The sequence below is a fragment of the Manacus candei genome, unplaced genomic scaffold, assembly GCF_025592945.1.
Source record: "Manacus candei isolate 608988 ecotype Guabito, Panama unplaced genomic scaffold, ASM2559294v1 h1tg000005l, whole genome shotgun sequence".
Classification (NCBI taxonomy): domain Eukaryota; kingdom Metazoa; phylum Chordata; class Aves; order Passeriformes; family Pipridae; genus Manacus; species Manacus candei.
The window spans coordinates 13,467,880-13,481,296 of NW_026138053.1; the positions used below are offsets into that span (position 1 = coordinate 13,467,880).

The following is a 13,417-nucleotide window of genomic DNA, read 5'->3' on the forward strand; positions in this document are numbered from 1 at the left end:
CTTTCACAGTGCAGGAAAAAAAAAGATGCTTGATATCGTTACTCACATAACAGAACAATGTGAAAAATGGAAACAGATGTTTCTCATTTAAGTATGAATAAGAAGGAAGTGAAAGAAACAAGATGATGTAGTAGTAGTAGTGATTAAGAGAAATACGATGGTTTGGTTAAGTCAAGACAATTTCTTATGGATCTCCAGTGAGTCCCAAAAGATCTTTCTAACAACTTGGTCCCCAATTCAGCAAGCACATGGAAGTGCTTAACTCCAGCTGTGGAGGTTGTCTCACATGCTTCATTTATAATGTTTTTAGAAGCTGTGTACCCAAAGGAAGGCTTTACAGTTAGGAGCTGAGGGATCAACAGCATTGTTCCTGTAGACAGTAAAGCACTGACTTTTCACAAACTACAGACATCAAAATTTGAATATCAGAATAGAAATAAAGTCAAACTGAAAATACATTGTTCCTGAAACATGGAGTGAGTGTTCTGATTTTCTGCAAGTGCAGACAGAGCATTGCAAGATCCAGAAAAAGCAACCAGGGACCCACTGAGAGCTCCAGCTTTCCCCAAGGCATGCAGCTCCTGGCAGCAGGGATCTGATCCTCTTTGGCAACTGCCTCTCACCAGAGACTGTCCCTGGAGAAGGAAAGGTCCAACTTCAGCTGCAGGGCCTTTCCTTGTAAAAATATTTTGGAAATCTCCAGTGACAAGAGTTTCTGAGGGAAACACAACCCTTTACAATCCACCACTGAGAATAAAATTACTTGCTAGGGGATGCACTGAACCTGGGCAAGGGCTGTATGTAACACGTCCTTCTATCTCTGTGTCTGGTGGGATTTGGGTGCAGACAAAGAACAAGTCCATCTACCGTTGTTGGTACTACTTTTTGTCTTAAGCCTGCCTTGGAAGGTGAAAGATCCAAGGCAGACCATCAGGCTTAGACAAGATTGTTCCCTCCCTCTGACCCTTCCTCTCTCCTTCCATAGTAAAGATGAGAGGTGAGAGATGTGTCCCTGCCCCAGAGCCACTCCCCAAAGCTTCCACAGGCCCCCAAGGTTCCCTAGGGCTCTCGCCTCTGTGGAAGGCAGGACAACCCTACCCTGTGCTTGCAGCCAGGAGTGAGGTAGAGAGATTTTCTCCACCACAGAAGATCCTCCTGGCATTTCTGTTTCATCAAGTGCCTGCTCAGACAGTTTTCACTCTTTGTTAGCCCAGAGAAAACGATCCTCTCTCCAGCCTAACTGAATTATTTTTGGTCCATCTGCAACAGCACATTCTGCCCCAACTGGCAGAAGTGTAGCTACTCCTGATGTTCCCAAGGAAGGAAGGCAAAAGAAATGTTCAGATTCCCTATGGATTACAGCGCTGTTAAAAAAATTAAATCCTTTTGTTTCTAGACTGTACTGATCTGTTAGAAACTACTGAGCAGAAACCCAGAGCAGTATAAAATTCCTTTTACAGAGGAATTCTTAGAAGAAAAAACTGAAAACTAAGCTTCAAATCCTCTTGTTTGATTTTAAAAACAACATTTCTGTTCTAAGAAACAGTCGCTTTCCACTCAGAATTTTTAATATAAAAACAATCTTTCTGAAATTGTCACTGATTTCAGCATAGTTGCCGAGGGAGATTTGGCCCTATGTGCAGTCCACAGACTGTGCATGCAGAATTAATACTCTCGTTAACATTGCTATATGCAAATGCTCCCAGGATGCAGAGAGAGATTTGTCTTTCAGATTAATATTTTATGAGAATTTTGTGTGTACATGATAAATGAATAAATGGAGGGACACAAGGGGACATGAAGAACACGTGCATCATGTGTGAGAATTGCATTAATTCTTAAATGTTTGCAATGGCTACAAGATGGTTAAGGAACAAAAAGATTTATTATTGTAATTACATAGGAGGACAGAATAAGGGAAGAAAAATGAGAGATCAAGGGAGTTGTCTCATGTTACAGTTTCTCCAGCTGCAGAGCTGGCTTGAGAGGTTCTCCAGACCCTCCTGCCCCCACTCTTCCCACCCTATGTGCCTTTCCATGGCTACAGACTACCATCCCTTTAATTCTGCCAACTCAATCATTTGCATGATCAAGCTTTAAACCAGCTCTTAATTACAACATGGAATCACACTCTTAGTCTACTTGGTCTTTTCTTCATTTCCATATTGAGGGCCAATACCATGAAATCTCAGCACTAAACAGTGCTGTGGATATGCAAAAATAGGCATGTCAGGGAGACTGAAAAGATGTCTCAGAATCTGGGCGTTAAAAAGGAGAGTTATGTGGAAAAACTGTCCTGATTTCCTGTTGTTTCATCTTCTGGGCCACCCCTTCCCTACCTCTCCAGTTGTCCTTATTCCACTGAAGTTTTATTGCTACTCTGGATGACATAAAGCTCTTTCACACATAAACTATAAGAAATGTAATACTGTATTTGTCCAAAAACCTACATGAGTAAAAGAAGATCCCTGAGGGGATATTATTAACTGCCTGCTACTTATCATTGATGGTTATTCTCTGAGACAACTCTCCTGTTTAATCTTTATGCTCTCGACAATAACCCGTCTCTCTTTTTGATCAAGTGTTTAATTTTCTTGAAAGATTTTCTCCGACTTTAGTTATTATTGAAGGGGATTTTAATTTTACCCCAACTCTTTAATGGCTAAATCTTGCATATCCAGTATTTCAAATAGGGGTATTTCAGTTACTCTAAGTAAATAGTTCAAGGATTTGGTCTTGATAGGTAGCTGGAAAATTTCAAATCAAAACAAAATTGAAATTGCAGTTTCTTTTCTGTGTCAGAATAGAGTTTTTAGTCTCCCTGAATGACCTGTCAGTGTATTGGAATAAGAAATGGATACTGCTAGACTGCTACAGAGCATACTCCCATGTCAGCAGAGTTTCATCAGCATGAGTGGCAGTCCTGTATGGGAAATCAGTTAGCTGGTTATTTCATCTGCAGTTGATCAAAGATAAACAAGATAAAAAAGACAAACAAAGGAAAGTGGTGATGTAGAATGTATTCTTACTTTCCTAGCCTCCACAGGCAGTATTATGGCTAAATTTCCTCTAATTGTTTATAGTAGAACTTTAAAGCATAAAAGGGGAGAAAAATAAAGACAAAAAAACACCCAGAAGAGGTTCAGCAGAAAGCAAAGCCCAGAAACCCTTGAAATCTGCTTGGTCTCCCTTCTCACAAGCATTCCCAATCCTTCCCCATTGTCACTGCATTCCACAGCACAGCAGAAGTCCAGCTTGTGGGTAAATATCTCATAATATAACAGTTACATTTAGAGCAGCACATAGAGCAGGGAAAGATTGCACTGTAGAACTGAGAAGTCTTTTTGGGAGGCTTGTTTTGTTTTATTATACGGGGCACTCCTGTTTCCAACAACCTTGTTGCCCATGATAATTACAATAGTTTACAACAGTCTTCTGTTTCTGGAGCCAATGAATTATTAGACTAGGCCCATGATTTTGTCTGTATTCCCAATATTGGCTTACTGTCTTCTCTTGTCTGATCTGAACATTTGTGAATGGAAGCACAGAGCCTCAGTCTGCTCCTTTCTGTGTAGCCACTCTTCTTTTCTGGTTCCCAGGGTCAAAATGGGAGCTTGGTACATCCTTCTTACAGTCTGAAGTAAGATGGTCATTCACTTATCTTCCTTGCCCCTTTTTCACAATAACCCACCCTCACTGCTACCCTTCCTCCCAGCATGGACTTGTTCACAGGATGCAATCAGAGAGGTACCAGGAGCTGCGTAGGACACAGCTGCTCCATAATCCAGAATTCAGGTGAGGAAAAGACTTGAGTGAAAGCAAGCAGGGCCAAATGCTAATTAGCAGGCACTGGAGTATGCAGATCTAAAGGTATACATCTGAGCCTTACATTTCTCGGTCTGTAAAAACAGCACTGAAATACTTCCCTATTTCTCAAGACAGTAACTAGGGTTAATAAATTAATGCTCACCTATCACCATACTGTCAGAAAAATACTCTTCCAAAATCAACATGTTTTCAAATATTTCAGTTGATGACAGTATTTTATAAACAGGTACAACAGACTCTAAATGGCGGCTAATAACCTCAAGATGATCACCGTAACATTAATCTAATATTGCAAAATCTTTCAGCCTAAGTATTCATTTCCCCTGTTGCATTTCTGTTGAGGCAGTTGGGCTCAGCAGCCACATTTGCTTTCTCAGCATTAGTTGCCAGAGTACACAACAGTACAGGTGGAAAGAACACAGCAAGAGTGAGATGTAATCACCAAAGAAATGGAGCAACAGACTTAAGAAGAGCATGGCTCTCACAGCAGGTCAGCTGAAGTGGCAGCTGTGCATTTCTGGGCTAGTACCAAGTGTCCACTACCACCTTAAAGAGCATTGTGGCTTTAGATTTTATCCCAATTGACTGAAATACACACAGATTTTCTAACAGTACCTTTGCTTTTCAGAGAGTACTGGTTCTGCTCCAGCACAGGACAAACTTTCTCCAATACTTAATTTTTCTACCCCCTAAGGCTCAAACAAGAGATTTATAGAGAATCTTTGTGTGCTGCCCTTCACACTTGTGTTCAAATCTTCCCTGCTTAATGAGCCATGGGCTGTTGCTCTGAAACAGAGGACATTAACAGTTCAGAAAAAATAAACCCCTGCAGATTAATCACCTGCCTTCTTCATGGGCCCAAATCCAATCAGCAGACAGTGTGAAAGCAGAGTATCTTCATGTACACTGCCTGGCTGATAAGCATATTAGCTGATCACTAGGCCTGGATTTGACAAGCATATAGCACATGAGTCTTATTTCATTGTTTATTTCAAATGAATACCAGAGGTCGCCAAATGTCATTATATTCACAGAGACTAACAATGTGCAGCCATTTCATGATTCTCCTAGTATTCCCTGCTTCCCATGCCAGTGAAATAGTATCTATTTCATGCTTCTTGATTTTTAAAGTGAATGTTATATTGCTTTCTGAACAGGACTTAACTGCTAGGCATCATTTCTGAGTCCACCATGCAGTAATCCCTGCAAACACAAGAACCTGAATCCATCTTGAGAACAACACTTTGCTAGAAACTGGCCACAGACTAAGGGTATTCCTGCTCCTTGGTAAATCACCAGCAGCTTTACTGTTACTTAGTCTGACCACTGCATTTGAGTACAGGAGGGATAGTACGAAATAGAAACGGGATTAAGTGTTGGCCAAAAGGATGGCAAACCCATCAAAACCCCTTTGCCAAACCTCAAACATAGCATAGGCAGGACACAGTGCCTAATTTTCTGGAAAGAAAAGAGAAAAGAAACAGCTAAACAATCAGTTGTGCTGTCAGCAAAATTTCCTCCATTCCACTGCAAAGTAATCTCAGAAAAGACAAATGGGATATGGCACTAAACAGTTAAACAGACTTGAACTCCTTCAATTTATGTAATGACAATACCCTTCCATCACCATAACCCACCTCTTCACCCCTGCCCGCCCCAGCTCTCCATGGTTCGAGAGACTTTTTGAACAGAGTGATTCTAGCATAACATGAAGGAAATACCAGCTTTATCTTTTGATCATTTCTTTTCTCATCTTTTACTCATCTCCTTTCTCTTGTTGGGTCAAATCTCAGTCTCACTAAACTCCTGATTTAGCCTATTAGCAGGTAACAGTGAACCCTCATCCTCATTTCACGTTTCCCATGTTTCCAATTTTATAGCCCTTAGAGGCTACAGGAGTGTGCTGCTTTGATTGCCTTTACCTTAACCTTCCTACAGGTCATGCAGGTCAGTGGCATACCTGGAATAAACTGGGACTGTTATTTCAACCATCAGTCACTCTTCAGCTGGAAGGCAGAGTCCCTTTAGCAGGGAGACTGAAGTGCTGCAGAGCAAAGCAGAGGACAGGAGTGTCTTTGATGGTAACTGTGTGCTTCAGCTCCCACCGGTTAACAGGTATCCATGGGCACCGCTGTTCCCCTGGCTCTGTTTCCATCTGAACATGTTTTGTTGCTATTGGAGCATTTCAGTAAACAGGACCCAGCGCAGTGTCCCTGCTCCGTGACCATTCACCACAGGCTAGATCCTCCGCAGATTAAAAGTCAAAAAAGCTGTGGTGTTTTCCTGAGCTGAGGATTTGGTGCTATATTATTAATGGTCCTCTGCCATCAAGCAGGACTCTTTTCAGGCAAGACATTGAACAGCATTTGATTAAGACCTCTGTGAATGGAGCATGCACAGCACCACAATTTCCCAGAAATGGTCCTGTACAAGGAACCACCTGGATGCTACAAAAAGAGCCATGTGCAGAGACCCTTTAAATACAATGGCACTCCAAACTGCACATCTTTGTAGCCCTTCAGTGTCTGTTGGGGTCACAAGCCCTGGAGCTGGGCACATTAATTCACCACGTCTTCAGAGCCAAAAACACTGCTGAGAGGGATGCAAACATGTTTGCTTTACGATGACTCATAAAGACTCTGCCTGGAGTCTCCCAAACAAGCCTTCCCTTTCCTTTAGTGGCACATGAACAGTGCACACTACATGCTTTAAATGGGATTCAAGTCACTTTTTCATTGCTACTAGAGCAGGTACTGCTGGAGATAAAAGCAACTGTCTCAGAAGAGCAGGTATGACATGTGGTACATAGCACCAAAAATAAATCTTTAACTTCCTCTCATACCTGCCAAACCCACTCCAAGGAAATAAGCTTGGGAAATATTACAAATACACACTTCTCTCTGATTTCAAAGGAAGAACTGACCTATTTTCTCTTTGCCCATTTTAAACATTTCCTATGAGAAGATCAGTTTGCTAAAACAATAGTCTATGTTTGGAATAACCACAATTATAAAGAAAACCGCATGCATCTGAAAAGGGCCAGTGGCCTGATGTTTGCATTGGAGGTAATTCACACTAATATCACTATTTATAGTGCAGCAGCACCTCAGAGACCCAGTCATGCTCAGCACACCTACTTGGTACGCACTATACAAACATGAAATCTGATAGTCTCTCCCCTGTAGTATACTCATCATACCTGTGATTTATGGAAACTGGTTGTGTAATGCCATATAATTTCAGTGGTCCTTTGTGAAATTATTTTCTCATGTCATATTTGTGTAGTAAATATTTTCCATATCCTTTCAATAGCTGACCTGGCTTACAAGAAACAAAAGATTTGTGTATTGGCAAAGATGACCTACTTAAATCAGGAACAATTAAAGACCCAGTTCCTATTTACAAGCTTGTGTAAGGAACCACACACACACACACACACACACATCAAACTGAAGATGCCAGGAAATGTTTCTCAGTGCTACAATTCTGGTCATACAGGAGGGTCTAAGGCAGGGGGGAACAAAAAAGGAAGTGCTTGTGATTCATTATTAGCAATGTAAATAGGACACATTTGGAAGCTGTCATCATCCTGATTGCTCATCTGCTTTTATTAGTCCTCATTCTTTATTCTCATTGTCTGGTTTTCTGCGCTTGTCATTAAAGTTAGTTATGTTATAGGCATCTGTTTAGCATATTCTATATGAAAATGCAAATGGAAATAAAAAACACCAGTAAAATAAATATATGCAGCTTCCCTGTCATGTATATATTTGACTGTCGCATGTCAAATACAAAATAATTATCACTTCATAAGTCTGTATGTTCATTATGTGCATTACTGTTTTACCAGCAGATGGCAGTTTACTATTACTTCAAAAAAGTTACTTTGTTCATGTCAGATATTTTAAAGTTCGAAGTGGTTGGTAAAAAGCTTTGAGCTCATTTCAAAGCTAATTTTTAATTCAATTTCCTTCTGCATCATCCCCTCTAGAAAATGTAATCAGGACAGAGCTATTTGCTTCAGTTTACAGTCATACTGTTGACCAAGGCTAAACACTATCTACACAGAGTTATTTGACAGTAAGTTCATGCAGCACCAGTGGGTATTATCCAGCCTCAAACACTCACTGCTGCTACCAGCCCCTTGAGGCACACTTTACACTCCCCAGTTCCCAGTCTATGCTTGGGAAATTGCACACAACATTATTAACACTAGTAGCAGGGGCAACACAAGGGACGTGACTGTAGAAAGAGGCCAGTGGTTTGTTTACTGCTGTGTTGCTTTGACACTGTCTGAATTTTAGGTAACAAAGAGTTAAAACTACCATCCGGGCAATGCTGGCTGCCTCCTGCACTGCAGCCGAGGAGGGCCAAGGGCGAAGGGATTCTGTGCCAGGAGATGCAGCCTGCAGGGGCTTTCAGAATTCCTGCTGCTGCCCAAGGCCATCCTTTAACCCAGTCAGAGCTGCAACTATGAGCCTATCTGCCCCTGTCTAACACAGGGCTGAGAATGAGAGCTTTCCTAGTGAAAACACTCCAGCAGGGAGCACAAGCAAAATGAAGGGATGGGTCTGTCAGTCCAATGCTGCTTTAACACATGGGCACAGATTTACCCTGGGCATCAACTGACACATACAGACCTCACAGGCACAGCAATGCCATCTACATCCTAAAACCAGGCACCATGAAGAGACTCATGCACCAAGAGCCTCACTCTTCACTGACCCTGTGGTGACATTGCTCAGTCTGTGTCAACCCATCTTCCCTTCCTGCCCCAGCAACTCCCTCCTTTGTGTCAATACTGGTATTCAGGTTGGCCTGATGAGGCAGTGTGGAGCTTGCAGTTGGATCTGTTCCCTCATCCAACTCGGCCACCCACCTCAGCACACAAATGCTCCTTTTGTCTGAACCAGCCACAGAGATCAGGGCTGGATTAAGGCAATCACATGACTCCTGGCTTCTCACAGAAGCAGAACTCCTCTCCCCTTACATCACAGGTGTGCCAGCTTGGCCTTTCACTCTTGGTGGTATTTCAGGCACACATCCATTTCTGCCAGCTCTACAGCCACTGAGCACAATGGTGAGTTGAAACAGATTGTAGAGAGGGTGGGAAGGAGGAAAGGACTTCCCCCAGCTGCCCACAGGCTGGGGACGGACTGGTTTTGTGGCTGGGCTCAGATTTTGTTAATTTGGTTTTTTGCTTTGCTTACATGGCAAACTGCCCTTTCCCTAGGGCTGCACAGGTCCTTTCTAGTCCTGCAACTTTTGAATTTGTGTTCCTTCTATTCTCACACTAAAGTAGCAAACAAGGGATCCAGAGATCACTCTGCATCTAAGTACTAAACAAAGCTAAAAGTTCCAAAACAAAGAGTATTGATACACACTAGTGTGTAACCTATCTTGGGAATGCAGTGTTTTCTTTTACAAGCAGTCCCACATAGCCTGTTTTTAATGATCTGCATAGAGAGACAAATTCACCAGTGGTATTAAATTAGAAGTGGAAAACAACAGAGACAGTAGATGCATTATACAAATGGGAAAGAGATGAAAAACACAAGAATGAGAACGGAAATGTAACAACATTTGGGAAAAACAGGAGAGCATTGCAGTGTAGGGAACAATAGGACATGTATACATGGTATCGGGCACAGATTGACCGGGGGACATCAAAATGTATCAAGAGGAACAGCTCAGCAGTAAGAGGGGGAAGACTTTTCTCTCCAATGCTGAAGATTCCTGACGATGTAGGAGGACACTGGATACCCATTGTGGTGATGTCCTCATGGGTAGAGCTATAAAATAACATTGATATAGTTCCAAAGCCTTTTGCTAGAACAAATAGCAAATGGAAGTATTTAAGAATCACATAATGACTTTTGACAATTCCTAAACGATCACATAACCAGAAAATACATGCTGATCAACCTTTGTTTCTCATGTGGACAACTGCATAAACAAAGCACATGTCCATGTGAACCTGACACCATCCTATCAACTTTTGTTTCCATTTGAGAAATACTTTAAATAACATTCAAAGCAGGTTTAACATCAGTTATTACTCTGTTTGATTACTGCATTCTTACGAAAATGGACTTCAAAATTGTATTTTCTAGTTGAAGATTAAAGAGCTACTTCTGGGATTCTTACCTTCTTTAATAAAGTAAGATTCCATCTAGTCTCAGAAGCTGAACATTAATATAGACGAGATTTGCTGTCATCTTAGTAAGTGTTAGCAGCAAACATTTAGCATTTCCATTACTTTCCTACCCAAACTTCACCTACTCACATTGAGAAGCAAACTGGATTTCTGATACCCACATGTCACCTTCATCTTGCACTCAGGGATACCTGCCACTGTTGGACCCCAGCTTTTCTGCTCTGCTTCACAAAGTAAAAGCAGGTTTGTGCCTCAGGGCAGAAAGAGGGCAGCTTTTCATGCCTGTGATGCACAGGTATCCTGCTGACCTTCTAAGCAGCCTGCTTCCCCTCCAGGGAGGCTGCTGTGAACAGCGGAAAAAGCTGCTGGCTCACTGCATGGCCAACATGCAAAGAGCAGCCACCACATTTGATGCTGTGGGATACACTTGGGATTGGAAAGCAACACACATTACTTCAGAGTGCAAGGAAAGAAGGGGATCTTTTAATTGCACCTCAGCAAGCAGTGAAGTCCATTCAGCTAGCCTTGCACTTCTTGTATCAGCTAGCCTTGCACATCACCTTCATACTGCAGGCAGGGTCACAGCACTTGCCTATGACTATAGCATACATCCTCAGAAACGGGTGGAAGGAAGAGGGAGAGACAAGACATCTCTCAGCAAGGGGCAGAGCTGGGCCCTCTTGTTCTCACCTTGCGAGCCATGAACAGGTTAGCTCCTGGCCCCACTGACAGAGAAAACAGAGGGAAAATCCCACATCCTGCTGAGAATCCAGAGCAAAACTATGCCCTGTGAATTTTGTGTGACTTACGGCATTTCCTAAATCAGGTTTGATTGCCAAACGATACAGAACAAAGAATCTCTTAATTCCCCAGAATCTGTCCCAAAGGCTGAGCACTCTTAGTGCTCCTAATCTTGTGCACCGACTCATATTAAATCAGTTGCAGGACTCAGCCTAGGTTTGCCACACTTCCTCCAGCACACTGCATTGTGAGAAAGGATGAGTTGCAGTCTGAGGTTAAAGCCAGGATATGCATTCCCTTCCTCCACTTTCCCCAGGCTTTATACCTAAAGCAGAGCAGCAACTAGGTGACTTATCTGCTTTCAGCACCTTCTATATTTTTCAGTTTCCTGTCAGGGCACAGAGAAGCCATAATGCTGAAGAACTACATTATCTTACTTTGCATTAGTTTTTCCACCTCCCTCTGTGAATTACCATGCCAAAATCTCTGCTATTTGAGTGATATGGAAAGCAGGAGATGAAGGCTCAAAACCTGCAATTTTGTCTACAATATGCAGCAAATAGAGACTAATCAGAAATTAATATTTATGAGCTATGTTCTTCTAATATGATTCCTTCTGCCCCCAAATGTCACTGTAGTGTCACTTAAAAGACAAGAAGGGGTGAGGTGAAGTCCCTTAATAGAGAAACACAGCAGAAACCCATGTGGGGAGCAGCACAGACTGGAGGCTGACAGGACTTGGCTCTACAGAGATGCCGGCCAGCAGGACAGGGACAGCGGAGCCCACGGACAGGAGAGCTTCAAGACATTAAATACCTGGTGGCTGAGAGCTGGTGCAGCTATGCAATAACCAAGAAGGGTTTGTCTTCATGTGCTGAGCAGGGCTGTGGGCTCCTTCCTGGCAGAGGCGGACGTGGGCTCGTCACGTGCGGCGGTGTCCCTGGAGCCCCGCTTCCTGCAGCGCGCTCTGCAGAGGGCAGCAGCTCAGAGCCGCAAAGCTGGAGCCAGCGGGAAAGAAAAGCCTGTCTTACAACATATCTCACTGTGAGGCTGGACCTGAGCAACATCCCTGCCTTTGTCCAGTGGTTTCTGGGTAGAACTAAGTCCTAGAAATGAGTGTCCCAAACCTGGCACCACAAAACGGAGCTTCCATGTAACTGGATGCAAAAAAAAAATTGCACCACAATGTTATAACAAAGTTGGGAATTAAACAGACAGCAGAAATTCAGGATTTGACTGTGTGTATATAGGAGGCCATGTCCCCTCAGAAGTCAAGGGATGACTAAAACCAGGAACAAAGTAAGGCCTGAGCACCCAGAGAATACCATCCAGCAAAGCAAACAGCTAAAAAAGCCCAATTAGAGTTAAACCCCTTTTCACCTCCTAACAGCATGTAAACACATTAACACCAAACTTAGATAGAACTATTGGTTTCTCTAAGAACCTGTGTTTTTAGTCCAGCATCTGAGGAGATCTTTGGACAAGCTCCGCACTGCTACATACCCTGCATTTCTACTTGGCTGGGGGGTGTGGGGCAAACACAAGACCAATTCTTCAGCCAAGACTCATCTACTGTGGTAAATACAATGAATTAAGAATACACTCACTGTGTCAGTGGGTCATATAAATTAGAAGTGTTGCAAGGCTTAATAATAAAAGAAATGGCAAGATATACTGAGTTTCATTTAGAGCTTGTATATTGAAAGTAAGGATCTTTACCCAGGAGTGAATTTTACTCAATGAAACTCAAATTTTAAGTAAATGCAAATAGCCTACACTGAAAATGTGAAAAATAAACACAGTATCATTTAATTTAATTTGAGCACCCAAGCAAGTCATTCGCAAGTCTGTTTAATGTTTAGGAAGAAAAAGCCTTAGTTCGGTCTTTACAAATGGTTTTAGTTACTTCTCTGACTTTCCATCTCTTGAGGATAATCTACTCCTAATAAGGACAATTGCTCAGATTTATTACCCCACTGAGGTCTTGTTAAAGATCTAACAAAAATCCTATTTAAATGAAAAGGACAATAGAATCTTTAAAGTCAGTGTAGAGTTTAATTAAAACCTGAAACAGAATCAATGTCTTTATGCATTAGAAAAGCAAAAACAGATTTTGAAGCTGTTAAACTACATGTAATTGGCATAAACTATCCATTGAGCCAAAGCAGAAAAAAAAAAAGGCACACTATCATATGGAAATTGGAGTCTATTAATAAATAACAAACCTGATACATGTGCATAAAACCATATTTTTGCATGCATTTTTTTATTTGCCTAATTTGCTAAGCATATCTTAGAGCAAACACGAGACACACTAGCTGTTAAGTTGAACAAATCCAAAAGGGACAAAAAGAGACTGATTGAAATCAATGCATTAACATGCACCAGCATTTAAAAACGTTTCATAATGTTCCCAAAGAGAGCATGTAAACTGCAGAAGTCTCAGTGCAAAACTGCTGTAATCTGTGTTCCCATGTAGTCATTATTCATACATGGGAGTATACAGTTCCTACAGTCATTTTTCATGCATGAATAGTTTAAAACCCAAAATCACTGACATAAACACACAAGGGAGACATCTCTTTTGAAAGTTAACATCTCGAGAACTCTGCAAAGGAATATGAAGCCAGATACCGGTCCATGTGCTGACACGTCTCTCCTGTAAGGAAGGGTCTGTGTGCAGAGCCCCCC

At 42.0% G+C, this 13,417-nt stretch overlaps 1 protein-coding gene across 1 annotated transcript in view; it reads right to left on the bottom strand.

The window, feature by feature from the left end:
• Positions 1-11,734, bottom strand: part of ZNF644 (zinc finger protein 644) — a 71,264-nt gene extending 59,530 nt beyond the window's left edge. The window contains exon 1 of the mRNA XM_051802156.1: positions 11,543-11,734. The gene's annotated coding sequence lies outside the window, so the exon portion shown is untranslated. The remainder of the gene's footprint in view (positions 1-11,542) is intronic.
• Between the last annotated feature and the right edge of the window lie 1,683 nt (positions 11,735-13,417).